The sequence below is a fragment of the Dermacentor albipictus genome, chromosome 6 (genome assembly GCF_038994185.2).
Source record: "Dermacentor albipictus isolate Rhodes 1998 colony chromosome 6, USDA_Dalb.pri_finalv2, whole genome shotgun sequence".
Classification (NCBI taxonomy): Eukaryota; Metazoa; Arthropoda; class Arachnida; order Ixodida; family Ixodidae; genus Dermacentor; species Dermacentor albipictus.
The window spans coordinates 70,101,194-70,118,713 of record NC_091826.1 but is presented as its reverse complement, the minus strand read 5'-3'; the positions used below and the strand labels follow the sequence as shown (position 1 = coordinate 70,118,713).

The following is a 17,520-nucleotide window of genomic DNA, read 5'->3' as shown; positions in this document are numbered from 1 at the left end:
CTGCAGTGTAATAATGCTGGCACAGTAAAAGTAAACGGTTGCTATCATTTGACCGATCAGATCACTCGAAGCTGCATGCTTGTGTAGAAAACGATATATATAGAACTGCCTAATTACGATTTTCAAAAGAGCACCCAACATGACTGTAAAGGGGACGTGGTGACAGGCAGGCCAACGTGAAGGTTGGGTATTTTCACACCGATCCCAGCATATCTCTTGAACCTTGAAGATGCAGAATAAAGTTCATATTGAAGTCTGAGATCATTAAAGAAAGAAAGCAGACTCGAGATAAAAATTAAAATCTTTAGTGACTAAGCTTCGTAGCAGTGATGAGCATTAGAATTTGCGCAATAATTGACGATAGGATGATAACCTAACCAGGTTTTATGAAGTAAGCCATTTATATTAATGATGTTAGGGGGAATACGCAGTCGTAAAATCGAAGGCAGTTAGTGCTCAAGGCCTAACGTTTTCCTATACACTGTGAACCTGGCATCAATTTCCAGAAATAATACAGCGGACTCAAAATCTGCAGCGATATGGATTGTTTCCGCACTGTCGAAAAAAAAATCCGCAAACAAACAAACGAAAATTTTACGGGATTATTTCAAAGCGCGTACAGAGAGCCAGCATCTCTTAAGTCTAACCGAAAAATAGCGTGATAGCGTTGCACCAACAGAAATGTTTCGACATTGAAATTGATTACGTGCCGAACAACATCCGGCAAGTCTATTGTGTTTGCAGCGAAAGAAAAGAAATGCGAAAGGAAGAGAAAAAGAAAATCGTGAGCCATTCCACTCTGTAAAGGTGGATGACCAGCGGAGCTGTTTAGCACACGGCACAGAGGTCACGCAGAATTTTGAACAAAGGTACGAACACATTTATTGTCTTGATCGGTGGTCATCGTGACGAAAGGTCTTACGTGTGCGACTATGTACAGGGTGTCCCGCATAACTTGAGCCAAGAATTTAAAAACTGAAAGGCGCGGCGGAAGCGAATTGAACCGGACGCGTATTATTCGCAATAGCGTATAGTAACTATGACAAATCTTTGTTTTCCCCATAACTCACCAATTAATTTAGTTTAATTACCCAACTTTTTAATTATTGGCTAAGGACCCCAAGTATGATAGGCAGATTTGTAGAGGACCTTCAAAAACCACCGATCGAGTTGTTTCCTTTACGATACGTCTCACGTAGTCCTTTTTTTCCGGGTTGCAAAGAAAGCCCGCGAAACATGAAAAAAAAAATACCACAAACGCTCCGTCATGTCGCACGTATATAAATATGTATATAAGAGCTTCGCTTGAAACGCGACAAAATAAGAACGCATGAAGAGGGTTACAATAAAGAAGGGGCAGAATCCGTTTATGAACGAGACAGAAGGTAAGAAAAAAGAAAAAAAAAGCACGCAACAGGAATAGGTTACTCTAAGAACATTGCATACATTTCTTAAACGATTAAAACTCTCACTTATTAACAATGCGTAACACTGCGCATGCTTGCACATGCCCTCACTTTTCTTTTTTTTTCTTTTCCTGTGCCGATGTTTTCGATGACGTAACAAAGAAAATTGTTAGAAAAATGTATCTCATTTGTGAAATGTTCCCTACTACTGTATTTTCTTGTTTTACTTCAGTTATATAGGTTTTGAGCGATATTGCAGTATATATAAAGAAAAAAACAGCTGCCACAGAAGTGTTTTTTCCCTGATAACAATCGGTAGGGACCCTTTAACAAATTTGTTGGGTCCCAAAAGTGTGTACTTTGCAATTGTATACATTCATTATGTTAAATAAACTTTCAAACTTTCAAACTTATGCGAATTAATGTCCTCAAATGCGAAACACTGCACGCGCAACCGCGCAGGCGCATGCTGACAGGACGAAATCGACAATCGAACGCGGAGACGATTGTAACGGAGGCCACCCACAGCGCCGCGGATATACGCGCGCTATATTAACCGTCCAACGTGAGGAGCGAGAGAACGAAACGCGGCTTTTGTAACTCTTCTACAAACACGCGACGAGCTACAGCACTCGCTCCGCGCATCGTCCGTCAACGCTCGTCCCGTACACACGAGAATGAGACGGCGCCTTCTGAATACTTGACAGGCGAGGTTGCCTTCTAAACTTGAGTATGCGAAGCTCCATTCACCTCAGGCGCGAATGCACGAGCACTGTAGCGTAGTTAAAGCAAAGAGAGAGAGAGAGAGAGAAGAAAAAAAGCACCGCGATGCGTCAGCGGCGCTTTGCATGAGTGCTCGAGACAGTATACCAGTAAAACAATCACTCAAACAGTCCTATAAAGAACTGTGCCGCACGTAGTGTCTTTCACGAACAAAGAACACTCGATCGCAGTTGAAAGATGAAGGCAGACGTACAGCCGCCCGCGGCGAACGCAAATCGACGCGAATGCATCCGCAATAACGAAGTTTCGCTATACCCGGATTTCCCTACACGGGGCGTCACGTTGAGCGCAAACAAGGCGTGGCCAGCAAGGCCGGGGAATTACTTTCGGGAGGGGATGTTGCGGGGGACAGTGGCGGACATTTTCAAAGATTTAAAAAATTTAATTATGGGGTTTTGCGCGTCAAGGTCACGATCTCATTATGAGGCACACCGTATAGTGGGGGACTGCGGAAGTTTCGACCACCTGGGGTTCTCTAACGTGCACCTAAATCTAGGTACACGGGTGTTTCCGCATTTTGCCCCCATCGAAATGCTGTTCCACCGTGGCCGGGATTTAATCCCGCGACCTTGTGCTTTGCAGCCTGACACCACCGCCACTAAGCAACCACGCCGGGTTTGAAGGATTTCTACACACCTATTCAACCGCGGACCAAGAACATTGCTGACATATTGATAGCATGAACCTATAATGCTTACGTTGAGACGTACATGCAACACAATGGCATATATATATCAGTCATATATGTAAGCGGCGATAATTTCGGGGGTGTCAAAAACCCCTCGCCCCCCCCCCCGCCCCCCTAACTATCCCTCTAGTTGCGTGTCTGCACAGTGGCGAGTCGTAAAGCTATCTCGAAGAAACGGATGCGAAGTGAAAACCAAAGTGAAACAGAAACGCACCAGTTGATTTGTCACTAACGTTTGCATTTTGTGCATGGGCTTATTTTGTTCTCTGTTTACCATGAACCTAAAGTGGTCTGTCTTGTCGGCCGATACCACCGTTTGTGGTAAACGCCCCTATCATCTCCTCATTTTCACATATCCGCGTCTATTGGCGAAGTCTGCTTTTGACAAATGCAAGAAATGTAATTGTGCAACGTTACCGCAGATGCGGCGATATCTTACGCAGTCGACCAGTAGCGATTTCGGGTGCGGTCATTGGCAATTACGGTTCACTGAAACTTCTGTTGACAGTCTGAGTTTTCACATGGAGTTTAAGCGTGGTTGAATACTGAAGCTTTCAATCAAATACAGAAAATTTCGTGATATCGATAAAACAGGCACAAGTCACTATAAGTGCGGTCCCATCTAAGAAAAAAAAAAGATGAAAGCAACAATATTTCACATAAATTGAGATGAAAAATCCGCGGACAGCATAAGGACAAAACGTAACTGATTGGGAAATTCAAAGTTATCGTGCTCACAACCCACACACACACACACACACACACACACACACACACACACACACACACACACACACACACACACACACACACACATATATATATATATATATATATATTGCACAGAAAATGTTGTGGCAGTGGCAAAAATGTCGGTTCTTTTCCGATAGGGGTAGTTTGACAACGTACGTACGCCCCTTCACCGCCCCCTTTAAACATATTTGCAAATGTTTTTTTTTCCTTCTTGTAGGTTCTAATAGTCATTAACGCCCCACCTATTGAGCCACAGTTTAGCACTTGAAACGTTCAAATGTCGAATTCTGACATTCGCGCAACCCTGATGAACAGTTAAACCGATGAACTCAATGAATCGGCCCATTTCTGCGAACTAAATATTTCCTTCCATTTCCCGGGAAAAGCAATGTCAACATACTGCCGATTCTGCGGCCAAAGTGGTCGGAGGAGGACCGTAGTTAAAATAATCTAGACATGTTTCTTGCGGAGAAAATTCTGTGTTGAAATTTCACGTGGGTGCTGAAGAAGCCCGCTAGTTGAGCTCCCTCTTTTAGAACACGTGGCAACTGCAGCTGCTGGCTTAAAAAACACGTTTCACAAAGTACTCGCGTGGCTATACCCAAATTCGCCGGGACTTCAGTGGGTATTGGCATATATATATATATATATATATATATATATATATATATATATATATATATATATATATATATATATAAGAAGCACAGTCGAACTCGGTTATAACGAAAAGGCTTATGGGCTGCGAATGGTCTCATATTTCGGGTAATTCCATATACCAAAACTCGTCTATAACGAACTTAAACGAACTTTTGCTTTGCGTTACGTTCGTTATATATGCAGCTTTGTTATCTCTAGCGAAGGAGAGAATCAAGGAAAAACATGTTGTAATCGCAAACAAAACTTCGTTTAGTAAGCAGTAATCTTTGCCTGTACATATAACGGTTTCTCGGCATCACTAAGTGTGGCGATGGCAAATGTACAAGATAGTGTAGACTTGATCCAATCTACCGTTTCTCCAGTGTCGGTACGGTGCCCTGGTATCGCACAGAAACCAGAGACAGTGCATTCTGAGGCATAGAGTTTCTCTCTCTAATACCTAGAGAGAAATCTGGCGCCGCCGTCTAGGGGAGTTTCTTAAGGGGCGTCGTGCCGTCATGGGAACGACGGTATATGTGTCTGCGAGGCTCGTGTTGGCTGGTGTTGTAAGAGGCTTCATCTAAAACGTGGATATGGCTACACACATAACGCGTTCTTAAAGTAAAATCTTCATAAAATGCTTCCATTCACGCATATTACATCTTCCAGTGAAGTTTACTCACCTACAATGCATAACCAAGCGAAGAAAAGCAACAACAGACGACAAACTGTTTCAAAGCGAGCACGAATCTCGTCGTCTGTCCTCCAACTTTAGCGGCCGGCTGATGATTTTTACGGTTCATATAATTGTACAAGCAATAACAAGTTCTCGTAGTTAAACAAAACATGTTTCTGTGTAATAATAAAGCTCATACAGCTTTTTACGGGGTGTTTTATTGGAAAAAGTATCACTGTGACAGACGGAACGGTGCTTGCCTGGCTCTCCGAGAACGATGCCAATCCGAAGTCACGATATACCGGCAATATGGTGAGGAAACTGTATGTTCTGGACCGTCGAGCGAAGCCGCACTTCGTACTCGAGCGCTCCACGGTGCACGCTAGCTGGCAGCGCACGCCGACAGTTCGGTTACGTCCAATTCGTTATACATAGTAAGCGCGTGACGTCACATCCGCTGCTTCCACTACCTTCCGCCATCTTGGGGTACCTTATCAACAGGCGCGCGCATAGGCCCATAGGTTCCCCAACATGGCGCTGCCGTAAACTGGAAGTCGCGGAGTATCGTTGAATGACGTACGTGCATATTATGCATAAGAGAGTTCACATTACACGAATACCGCTCGGCAAGTTGCGCGTGTTCAGCGCAGAGGATAATATTCGCTTTGTCCGGCTTCGTTACATCCGGGTTCAGACTACACACACGTGTTTCGAACGTGACATCCTATCTTGTGCCGAACCGCGTTGCTTTATCTGCAGCGACAAATGAAAACGAGGAACATGCGATCGCAAGGAAACCGTAATGGACGCGGTACGACTGCCCAGGCCCGGTCCGTGCACGAGCTCGACCTTAACCACGTAAGACCTAATTAGTCAACGACTGACAACACGAGAAAGTGGCAACGTCGCGTTCTTCAAAGCGCACGCAAAAAAAAAAAGAGAGAAGTGAGGACGTGTGGTTGTCTCCGGGTCTCACATTCAAATCAAATTTCAAATCGCCGACTGTTTAGGAGTATTTAAAGTACCGATAGAGTTTCACCACCCCGCGGAGCCCTCTCCTTTCAACTAGAGATAATGAGAGCACGAAAAGCTTGCAAACACTAATTAATGTGAAGTGTATACGCGGATGACATTGGAGATGGAAGCGAACGGTCCTTGTTGAGACGCAGCTGCGTTTGCGGATGAGATATTCACAGCACAATTTGCAAAGAAAAACATGAAAAAAAGGGAGAGGGAGACTCGGCAAGAAAAGAAGAGATGGAGAGGGGGGGGGGGGGGGGGGGGGGTCGACCGGCGATTCAAAGAGCGACCGCATCAAGAGCCGGAGATCAAACGTCAGAATCATCCGCTCCATACTGTACACAAAATAGAGTCGAGACGTGATCCATAATATACACACAATAACGGCGAGCACAGAAACGAGCTTGCAACAAGAACACCTGCCGATACTGAATATACCGGGCGAGAAGATCGTTGCAAGAACACAGGTGGGGAAAAACAAAACACATCCGCGACTTTCCGCCGGACGATGTTTTGTGATTGTCCACGGTTTATCCTTTCATTGTTCGTTTTGTTTTGTCAAGAGGCAGGAAGGCGTTTCGTACAATCGCGTACGCACTGGGTAGTGCCGAACAAAGAAACGCTACGGGTCGTCAGTATATATGGAGTGCTCCCTCTGAAAGGAGCGCGAAGGTGTAATCTTGTTTGTTTTCGAACGAGGTCGCGGGATCGAATCCCGGCCGCGGCGGCTGCATTGCAGGAACGCCCGTGTACCGCACATTGGGTGCACCTCTTAAAGAACCCCAGGTGGTCGAAATTAAATTGGAGTAGTCCACTACGGCGTGCCTCATAATCAGATCGTTTTCGAGCGTAAGACGCCAGAATTTAAAACAAAACATATACATAATTAGGTTGCTGTTTTCGAACCAGGTTTCGAGAGAATTCAGTTGCGAGCCAACGCGCCATGCAGCTACAGGGGCCACGCGGAAAGCAAGGGGAGACCAGGATCGACACGAACCTGTCCAGAATGTAAAGCTCGATGGCCCAAAGCAGCCAAGTTTCGGTAAACGCTTCCGACTAAAGAAGAACCGTCTAGTTCCTTCGGTCATCCCGGATCTCGCTAACCAATGTAGAGAGTAAAGAACAACGCAGCCCCGCTAAACAGGACTAGTAAATACATTACCGGATGTTACGCGCAAAAACCGCGATCTGATTATGAGGCACGCCATAGTGGCGCACTCCCGATTAACTTCGACCACACTTGGGCATCTTTAACGTGCAGCTAATTTCGCCCCCATCGGAATGAGGCCACCACCACCACGGCGGGGATCTGATCCCGCGACCGCGTGCTTAGCAACTAAACCGGACGAGACGAACACAAATCGAAACCGCGGCACCCGAGTCTAGAAAACCGATTGTTGCGCGAAGCCTGTCCGATCGACAGGCAATCGCGGCGCCCCGTTTCCCGAAGCCTACCTCTCAACCTGACGTTGCACCCGCATTCCCTTTCTTTCGTGTGTTTCTCTCAAAGCGGTCGCAATAAACCGGAAACAGCGATATCGGTCGCTTTCAAATAAACGCCGGGGGAAACAGGCCACGATCGTGTCGGGTTCCTGTCGTTTCTCGAAACTCCTAACGCGCGGCGCCCGCCTTCACACATCGCCGGAGGTAAGCGCTTCCAAACCTCACCGTCGCGGCTCGTCTCGCCTCCCGACGATGGGGCCGATCCTTTCAAAACACGGCAGCCAGTCAGTCCACCCGTGTTTACGCTTTCGTCGTTTATTATCATTTTGTTCTTTCTTTCGCCCTCGCTGGAGACGTTCGAAACGATATAGCCGGACGGTGCGAAGAGAACGCGCCGACGACTCGGCGACGGAAAGTGTGCGGAGAAAAAGCGCCGATACCGGGAACCGCGATCGGCGCCTGCCTCACCGGAGTCTGCGCCGTTGCGTTTTCTCCGGCGCTACGGACACTTGTGTCGCTTCAACCAGTTGTCTCGTCGCCTCTCTCGCTGTGTACGCCGCCGAAGGCGATCGGAAAAAACGTAACGCGACGCGACAGATAGCCGGGTCCGTGGCTCGGTTTCGCCGCCGCCGACGACGAGAGTTCGAGTACGACCGTGTGTGTGCGTGCGTGCGTGAGTGTGTCGGGCGAGAGAGGGAGAGAGAGAGCGCGCGAGCGCGCGCGCGTTGCCCAGCGCCGTCGTCGAGTCGAGCTCGAACCCGAGCGGGCGCCGAAGAAAGGGAGGCTGGCCAAGACTCCGCGGTCTCGTCGCGACCCGGGGCCCGCCGTCGGCTCGCGTGCGGACCGCAACTCCGGGCGGCGGGGTGGCCGAGGCAGACTCCGGGCTCGCCGGCAAGCTCACTCACCTCTGGCCCCGGCGGCGCGAGAGTCCAGGTCAGGGCGGTCCTGGCTCGGAGCGCAGGCGGTCGGACGCCATCGCTGGCACGGGTTCCCCCCGCTCCTCACCCTGACAGCTCGGTCGCCATGGCAACGCCCGCGAGAGAGCACAAAAAACTGCGACGACGACGACGGCGGCGGCGGCGGCACCTTCCACTCTCGCGGGCTCACGCGAGAACAGCTGCCGCCGCTAACGCCACCGCTCGGCGTCGACGCTGACGCTAGCGCCGCCGCCGCCACAACTTTCTTCGACGAGCGCCTTGTCCTTCAGCTGCTTCCCTTCTGTCGATCCCTGGTTTCCACCGACGTCGTGAGAGGTCGCTGAGCCTCGCTAAGGAACAGTGTTTCCAGACCAAGCCGCGGTCCGAGCCTTGAGCTCGGGGCTGCCAGCCGAGCTGGCTTCCGTGTGCGCGTACGCGACCTATAGTTTGTCCGGTGAATGCACCGTGCGTGAAGAGCGCTGTGGATTGATTCTAATACTCCCGAGCCGGGCATTATGCGGGTGAACGTTTGCATTTTACTGCTGAAGCTATAGCGAACTGGGGATGTGAGCTACCTCTAAGAAATACCTCAAGCGTCGAATCCCCGTTGAAGCTCGCGTGCTTCGAGACAGCAACCGCAACGGGAAACGGCTCCTTTGAGTTTCATTTTTGAATACATATTGTGACTGTCGACCTTGTTATTGTTCAATGTCTGTTTTTCGATTTCGGATAGAAAGATAACATTCAAAATTGGCATCCACGATGCTCTCGTCGACAGATGCTGCAGTCGAGAGGCTTCAACAAAACATGTGCTCTTTTCAAGCAGCGACCTTTCCAAGCAGATTCAGGTAGGCTGTCGTGGCGCGAAGTTAGAAGTTGTCCACTGTTATCCTCGTCACAGTATATGCGAAGCTTCAAACCTGCGGTAAGATTTTCCGTGTAATGTCAGAAGCAGTATAATAGGATAAAGAAAATGTATTAATAGAAAGGTATACAAAGGCAGAGAGGGTGGATTGAACTTGTGCGCTCTCATCCACAACTCTGCGCTGGCGAGGAGGCAACGGGGAGCGGGAAAAGGATAGAGGGTGAGAATGACACGAACGTGGTGTACGAGCATGGGTCAATATATCAGCATTCTCAAAGCGTTAAGTTCAGTCTGGGCGTTGTGCAGAGATTGCAGCAAGGTCAGCATTGTTATGGCAAAACGGCTCGGGTGGTGCCAAGGTGCTCAAATAAAATTTATAGCAATGCACCAATACAGCATTCCGCCTTTGTGCTGCCTTTCAAGTGGTTGTCAAACCATCTCCTGTGCAAAAAAAAAAATAGTACAAAATCTTTTATCACTTCATCCTGTGCTTTCATTCCGCAGTATCGTCACGAGCATATACAATCGAATACACATTATGCAATACATAATTTTGCCTCCTTGAATAGGAATGTATATGTGCACCCTTTTCCGCAGTCGTCTGTGCTACACCAGGTAAAATCTTCATGTCGAAATTTTCGCAATGGACGCTAAACTAAATCTGGTCCATATTTTTTTTTTTTTTCTACCAGCCAAGTTAAGACAAGTGTTCCCTGTACCGCAGTGTAGAAAGCACTGCTCCGCCACGCCCTGTAAAGGGTGCACCGTTGCCCACAGTCGTGTACTGCGGCGAAACCTACAACGCCAGGCAAAACCTAAGACAAAACGGAAGTAACTGCGGTAGGCTGACGGAGCCGCACCAAAAGCGATCGCGAATCCGGAAGCTCGGCCGAATGGCGCGCAACACTACTAGGAAAACCGCTCAGTGTCGAAATCGGGGCCTCCCACGCTCCTTACGAGGCGCTCCCAGCGTTCCGAAAGGCCAGCTTTACCGAGATAGGAAATACGTAAAGAAAAAAGAAAGAAAAAGAAAAGAGGTAGGGGGGATTTAGAAAGACAGGGTGCAGGGGATAAGGCAGCACGACATAACACCGCACGCGGAGAAACGAGAAAGTAACCCACGCGCCGCGAACCAGCTTCGTTCTCGCCAGGCGCTTCGGAAAAGATTACAAACAACGCTAAGAGGTCGCTTTACGTCTCGTTTGACAGACGGGAAGCGCGGCCTTGTCATTGTGACGTAGCCGCAGCTGCGCCTGTCAAAGACGCGGGCCCAAGCTGCAGATCGCGCCGCCGGTTGCGGCGCCGCCCACTGCGACCTCGGCGTTCCAACTGCGGCGGCTCAACGGGATCACTGCCCGGGGCTCGTCGAGGTGGCGCCACTTGCCAATGCACGACGGACGGCGCGAACCGCAGGTTTCGAACTTTCTCGCGTGTGTTTCCCACGATGACTTCGCGCAATGGTTTCGTCTCTCGGTTTCGTTTCTCGACGTGAATCGTAGGTTGAGAGCCTATTCCGAACGTTTCGATCGTATGGGCTTAGTATATTCGGCGTGCTTGTGGTATGCATGCGCGTGTTAACACGTGGAAAGTGGCAGCCTCAAATTCACAACCGTGTTCTAGGATAGCCAGTCTACGTATTTATCTACCTTAATTATTATAGGGCTGCCACGTTGTCGGCTTTTGCATTTTCACAGCCGGTTTTTCCCTCACTGTGTCGGCTGCAGGTTCAACGACCCCCTCCCCCCCCCCCCCCCCCCTGCCGACACGCCACTAACCCGTTATCCGATTCTCCAGCGCGTGTATCGCAATATCTATGTCGGGCGTGTTCATACTGTTTACGCGAACGATGGATTGAACACTACAGACTATTGACAAAAATAACTGCAGCGCTAGCCAGTTAAGCTGACAGCTCGATCATCTTCGTCGTTCATCTTCGTCGTTCAGTTCATCTTCGTCGGGGCGCCTGCGCGCATTGTCCAAAAGAGACACGCAATATTCCTGTACCAATAAACAACAGCGAAGCTGTCGCAAGCGGACTAATTCCCAATTCTCTGTACACTGTCGTGAAACAGTCGTTCTATCCGAGGTTGTGAGATTTAGCAGTCCGTCCTGTCACTTATATCTTCAACTTTATTTTTTATTATTTCCTTTCTCCTACGAGTCCCAGTGCAACTTCTGCTTCTCTCCGACACGCGTTCTCTGCGTCCACCCACTGCTGGAGCTTCTCGCGTCAACTGGTGCGACCAGTTTGGACAGCGAGGCCGATTAAATGGTCGCCCATTGTCCATTTTTGCAACCCTCACACATCCCTGGGCCATGGAAACGACGTTGTTGGTTTTACCTGCTGGTCTTTCTGAAAGTTCTAAATGCCCGTGAAATAATAAATTTCGATCATACAAATCTTGTACAAGACTTATCGTCGCCACATTAATCTTACTTTTGCGCGCAGTACTAATCGCAAAAAGCTCGCTTGTTCCTCCTTCTATGACATGACACTGCGATAAAGCAGTTCGTGCAGGGATGGGTGCGCGACATCGAGAAAGTACAGGAAACAGACGAATGCGCAAAGATAGCACTACCCCCCCCCCTACCTCCCGCCCTCACCTCCGCCTGACAAGCGGAATAAATAAGCTTTCCTGTGTCATTGGCTTCCATTCCAGGCAACAGACAAGCATCGCGTAGCAGAGGGAGCAGGATACCCTATAGGAAAAAACGGAATGAATATAGAGGACTTCAAGTGCATAAGGTCGTAAGCTATAAACATGCTGCATATTCGATTTACCGATAGCTGCCAGCTCAGCGCTTCACAACGTTTTCTGCTGTACCAGATCTATTAAAATTTCAAAATTTGTCGTCCCAATACCGAGTGGCTTGTGGGGGACGCCGCATGTAGTGGAGGGCTTCGAAGTAATTTTAACCGCCTGGGATTAATTAAAAGAACGCTAAAGGAGGGAATGATCTTGATCTGCTACAATTAGGAGACTGTGATGCTTTAGCAATGATGCCTCCCCACCAATCGACAGGCGGACAATCATCGAATGGCATTTGTTGCCGGCGTCTGCATAACACCCTCCTACTGCCTATGATCATTATATCGAGCCATCACAACTTCGTGTTCACGTGTATAAATGATGTAACGTGGCGCCGGTACTGTGCAATCTTATAACCATTATAGCTGCGCCCTCAACTCGCACCTCTTAATACTACAACTGAGCGGCGGCAATGCAATAATATCAATACGGCCCCCATATCCTTCGACAGTTATCTATCGACATGACTTTATTACGACCACTTTTTTACACGGGATTGTGGCAGATAGCAGTGCGCATACCAGTAAGCTCGCCGCAACTGTCCCTGTCACGTGCCTCTGTACGTCACAGTGCTCCGCTACCTGCTCCGTCGCCCTCAGCCAGACTTCGCCGAATAACGTTTCGATCTCTATAATATCTGCACAGTATGATATTATATTAAAACACTTAAGAGGGCACATATCCTGCACTGGTATCAGTATCAATCATCCCACGCGTTCACATTGCCTCCGAGATCGGCCCGTCTCACAACTTGCTGACTCCTTGAATTTCGGAACTGCTGAATGGGCTGCACAATAATAACGCATTCAAGATTATGTAGAAACAATCGAAGATGCTAAGCCAGGTAAGCGAATAGTTTACTTAGATGTGGACTGGCGACATTAACGAAGCGCTTCTCGAAGTGCTTGTACCAGCAACAGTTGAATATGAATGCTGACGTTCCGCTTCTCGGAGCTGAGCGCTGAACTCCCTCACCAGGTCCAGTCATTGTTGCCAAGCCACACTCCCCTTGCCAGCGTAACGTTGTCGAGCCTTTTGAGCTCGCAGACGACGTCCATGCCTGTTTTTCTTCGCTGGGGATCAGTTTCTGGCGCCATATTTAGTGGCCTGCGGAACGCCGCCGCCACTGTGCTAGGGGAAGCGGACCAATCGGAAACGCCGGCGCCATCATAGACGCCACTACCTCTACTTAGTGACGCCGATGTGACGTCAGTGCCTCCTGGACATCTCAGAGACGTCTGCGCAACCCCAATTTCCCGGTGACAAAGCGTCTCTTTGCTGGTTCCGCCTCCATCGAGGCTCTCTCCCACGGAGCAAGAATTATTGAGGCGAAACAGCGCTCGCTCGGGCGTCTCAATGAGGTCACGGCGTCGGCCACTATAGCCCCTTAAACTTCGTAATGTAGCGACACTCTCCTCCTCCGCTTTCACTCCTCCTCATTTCTCCTCTCTTCTCACAGAGGTGACACAGAATTTCGAACAAAGGTCTTGATCGCTGGTCATCGTGACGAAAGACACGCGCACACATTTATTGTCAATGGAGTGGACGACGGGACCGCCGCACCGAGGAGGCGGTGGAAGCTAGACACGTGTGACGTTTCGGAGGGACTGCCACCGCGGTAGAGCGGAAGGGAAGGAAATTAGATACGCAAGCGCTTGGAACGCAGACAAAGAGAGGGCGCTGCGAACGTGGACATGGCCTACGCGTGTTGGCCGTTTGGGCTATGACCTGATCGTTGCCAAATGGGAACCGAGATTTGCTGCCCATTTGACAAACGGCCACAAGCCTTCTCCGAAGCCCACGACGGTAAGATTTTGAAGTGCGAGCATGTGCGTCAACACTTCGCACAACGGTATCATCGAGTGTCCGTCAACGCCATCCTCGTTGGTCCAGTGGGATTCTTGGACCCGAAGAATGGCAACCCGCCCCTATCCAGAGGCGGCACAGTAAAGTTGCATCACGGCGGGAGAAGGTTGAGGAATTCTGCAGCTTCAATGCAGGATCCAGCCGGTGGAGGCGGCACTTCGAGAAAATAGAGGTGTTCCACTAAGTTTCAATCTTGGTTTGAGCAAGCAAACGAAGACCCCTCGCAGCATCTGTCCTTGATGAGGGTATAGGAAATGTCAGGGTTTCGAGTGCCCCTATAATAGTTATCACAATAAATCAAAGTCGCCGAGTGACGAGCAAACGAAAGGGTCGGGATATACAGAAGGAGGTGGAAACAGATTCTTGAGCGGAAAATAATGTTTTGAAAGTGAAGCCGAACCACCGCCATCTAAGGAGGGGCACATCAAAACATCAGCTTATAGTAGTGACGAATAAGAAGCGCTTTCCCTACACACCTGCAGGAGTTTAAAATGGCTAACTTTGCGGTATGGGTACTCGCTACTGCAACAGTATTCGCAAATTTCATTGGAAATTACGCCATCAATACTGAGTCTAAAGTAATACTGTCGCCGGAAACAACAAGCTCTAGCCTAGTATTTTCATGAACACAGCAAAAACGCTCGATCTGTGAGCATACACCAGCCTGCCAAGGCTCTACTTCAGAGGTGATTGATGGACAAGCACTAGCTTCAGCTCTGCTGGCGAGGAGCTGCGAGAACTTGGGATAACACAACTCATGTCAACTGCAGCAGAGTCAGTAATTACAAATAAGCTCCATCCGCAAAAACAGAGTTCGTCTTCCTTTCACCTCTGAGAGAGAGTTTAGCCAGCTGTAGTCGGCTCGCAGCTCAATGAGTTTGCTCTGCGGCTGTAAAAGCTATGCTGACTGGAAAATAAAAGCTGTTTGTTTCAAGATAAAGTCCAGATATCAATTCACGTCCCATAGATGTCCGTGGAACATAATGTTTGAAACATTGAGCGCATACCTCGCAATATACACTTGCAGGTGCCACAGCAGAGGTGCCATCAACGACAGATTCAACATAAATGTTCCCAGCAGGCGCTTTGTCACGGAAAGCCCACACAGCACGATCAGACACATGGCGTGCACACATCACTGCACACACCCGCGACAAGGAAGCACAGCGTATGCTTAATCTCCTGGACCTCCCGCCTGGCACACTGAGCACATTAAGTTAACGAAAGCCCTAAAATTAAATTGGATCAGAAAACAGGCACAGGGATGTAGACGTACGAGATGCAGGCATGATAGCTTCGAACTATAATTTCAACCGATGAAAAACCATAATTCTGTCGTAGGGAAGCTGTAAAAAAAAAAGGGGGGGGGGGCTATTTTGAGGGTGAGAACTATCCACGTGTGGTCAAAAAACATATGGTGCTTTCGCATTGAAAGTATTTTTGTCATGTTACAACATGCATTACACGTCACGTGTTCGGCAGCGCAACGCCATAGCAATGTGCTACTACGTGTTGGAAAAACAATTATCTGAAAATTCTTCGCTGCTTACCCTAAGCCTATGGTTCCGCATTTTGTTTCGGCAAAATTTACATACCGCATTCAATGTGAATGGCATTTCATGCGCAATAAACTCCGGGAATTTAGCATTTTCAAAGACCTAGTCGCATAAAAATAATCCTCAAAAACTTTAATTAACCCCCCCCTACCCATACTGTATCTTATATAAATATCTTATATATTATATAATATATAATATATAATATATCTATATTAATATATCTATATATCTATATCTATATTATATATAATATATATAATATATATAATATATCTTATATATTATATAAATTTCTTATATAAAACTGAAAATGCATCCAATCGATATGACAGTACATTCCTACGACGTCCGTACGTAATGTCTATAAAAAGTATGATTCTAAAGCATAATAAGCGTCAAAGAGACATCGGCTACTTGATATTTGCAAAATACGCGTTAGTAGGACGTCTTATGGATGCTATGACGAGACTTGGACGAATGGATCATACCTGGTTACTGACAGTCCAACGGTGGTTCACTAATTATCTTTGGCTGAGCAGTGATATCGGGGCCACCCGTAAACTTTGCCTAGGTTTCATCCCGAAACCAGTGACACAAAGGCCACTATGTACGGAGAGAGTTCTTTCCAACAAGCGAAACCGCTTGATGTCAAGTAAATAAGCGAGCCTAATTGGCCGGCGCATCTACGGAAATTGTGTTTGAGTTAGAATGCGTACATGTAGCCTTTTTAATTTTCAAGTTGTCACGGCTGGTGAAGAGGGCCAGGCTATCAGCACAGGACCACGGCAGCCTGCGATAGGGTGGCCGTCCACTTTCGGGCATTAACAGCTTGGTCTCCGAAAATAAAATTTATTCACTCACTCACTCATGGGCTACAGATATTCATAAGCCGGGATGCAGCATCTGCGGCAAATCACAGAGAAATGGGCAAATGGTCGCCGAAGTGGCACTTACAAATTCAGGAGTTCTCGCAGGAATGCTTCCAAGCAATTCCACTCATGCTACCCTATTCGCTCAACCTTTATTTGGAGCTTTTGTTCAAGTATCTCTTCAGGTTTTGTAGCAATCGCAACGCATTGTGTGGTGTTGCCACTTTATCGAACCGGATCTGTGACGTTTCACCTGCATATCCTATCACAATGTAATAAAAATAACTGTAAAAAATTTTAGGCAAGAACATGATGAGATCGCGTAGAAAACAGGACGTAAAAGAGCAGACTTAGGGAAGAAAATTAGGGCTGTTGGAATAGGGAACTGCGTAACACTAGGAACCCCTTTGCGGGCTGCGTGACAGTGCCCACAGAAACAGTTCGTGTGTACGTGCGCGCGCGTGTGTAGGTTTCTTTTCTTTTTTTTCGCTTTTTATCCTTCTCTCTCTCACCTATCGCATCCCCTTGCTCCTCCCCCATTACAGGGTAGCCAACCGGCGATAATCTCTGGTTAACCTCCCTGTCTTTCTTTTGCCTTTCTCTCTCTCTCTCTCTCTCCGATTCGAATTGAATAATATTAGAGAAAAACAACATCCGAATATCGAATCGAGTCTCGACCTGTTCCTTATTTTCAGAACAAAGTGAAATATTAATTCGGGTGCACAAAATATGTCGAATCACTGGCCACCGTTGGTTACCGTCATGAGAGATACCGCATTTCCAGCAGTTTCGACACCACGCAGCGTCTCCTCGAGCAATAGACTATATATACTCTGTTGAAACCCCGCACCATTACAACTTCCCGGACACCAAAGCACCAGCTGGAACCGAACAACTACCTAGCTCTCTATCAAGCCCTTAAGTATACGGTTTGCGAGGAGTCCGCCCGAAGTAGGCTTATTTATGTTATCTGATAGACTCATATAAGGCCGTTCGTAACTATGCACCCGGTCAACTGAGGTGCCTAATGTGATGGCAGTTATATAGACACTCCAAGCAACTTTTCGCCACCGCCTACTGCTTACCCACTCCGTGTACGCAAGGTATACGGAAGGTTCTATAATATCCAACCGCCAAAGTTGCTCAAACAGGATTGCGGTTACGTGACTGCAATATTTTTCAGAACTTGTTTAGAATTGCGCAGCGGCAGAAGTAAGTAGACATTT

At 47.9% G+C, this 17,520-nt stretch overlaps 1 protein-coding gene across 3 annotated transcripts in view; it reads right to left on the bottom strand.

Moving 5' to 3' along the window:
* The window catches only part of LOC135910491 (regulator of G-protein signaling 17-like), a 176,514-nt gene that overhangs the window by 147,749 nt on the left and 11,245 nt on the right, over positions 1 to 17,520 (bottom strand). For 2 of the 3 annotated variants that reach the window (XM_065442537.2, XM_070540816.1), the window contains exon 1: positions 8,314 to 8,971. The exons of the other annotated variant lie outside the window; for it this stretch is intronic. The gene's annotated coding sequence lies outside the window, so the exon portion shown is untranslated. Of the gene's footprint in view, positions 1 to 8,313; positions 8,972 to 17,520 lie in introns of those variants that run through there. 3 annotated transcript variants of the gene reach the window in all.